The sequence below is a fragment of the Protopterus annectens genome, chromosome 1.part2 (assembly GCF_019279795.1).
Source record: "Protopterus annectens isolate FY-2018-M chromosome 1.part2, PAN1.0, whole genome shotgun sequence".
Classification (NCBI taxonomy): domain Eukaryota; kingdom Metazoa; phylum Chordata; order Ceratodontiformes; family Protopteridae; genus Protopterus; species Protopterus annectens.
In genome coordinates, this window is record NC_056727.1 from 687,478,912 (window position 1) to 687,479,865 (window position 954).

The following is a 954-nucleotide window of genomic DNA, read 5'->3' on the forward strand; positions in this document are numbered from 1 at the left end:
TCTGGGACAGGAATCTCCCTCCAGCGTGTCCTGTTTATTGCAGTGACAAGGTTTAGGTCCCTAGCGTGTGTAGCTTGGAAGGATTGGGATTTCTTTAGGTGTAGCATGTCCAACAGCTCTGGGTTTGACATAGCTTTATATGTTAGGCAGAGATCACCTCGGAGTAGGCAATATGCTACGGAGTAAAGCTGGAGTTTTTTAATGCGGTCAGTGTAAGGCATTTGTTTGAGGCCAGTAATCCTCTTCGTGAGGTACTTCTGCGGCCTTTCCAGTGGCTGCAGATGTCTTGTGAGGTACATTCCAAAAGGGGCATTGTACTCTATAATGGGTCTAATGAGTGACGAGTAGAGGGGAACAATTATCTTTTTTTTTCCTGGATGAGAACCCTTTTATGATGAGGTGTGCCACGTAGAAGGACTTCCTGACTACTGTGGTGATGTGACTTATCAAAGGAGAGACTACTGTCCACCTGGGTCCCAAGGTCTCTATCACACATTCGGTGTTAAGTAGATTGCTGCCTATGTGGTAGTTCATGGGTGCAGAGTTTTTACCAAAGGGGATGACACTGCACTTTTTGGCATTGAGCTTGAGGCCATGGCTCTGACACCAGGCATCTGTCTCAGTGAGGCCCTTCTGTAGGATGTCCACATCATTTGGGGACTTGACTATGGCTCCTAGTTTGCAGTCATCTGCGAACTTCGTTAGCCAGAGGCCTTCTGTGTTAGCCTGTACTTCAGAGAAGTAGATACCAAACAGGAGAGGTCCCAGGATGGAACCCTGTGGTACTCCACTTGTCACTGCTTTGAGGTCAGATTTGGAGTCTGCAACTTTTACAGTGTGGGTTCTGTCAGTGAGCCAGTTGGCAACCCATCTTGTGACGTAGGTATTTATACCTAGTTTAGTGAGTTTAGCTATAATTCCAGAATAGGGGATGGTGTTGAAAGCCTTTTGGCG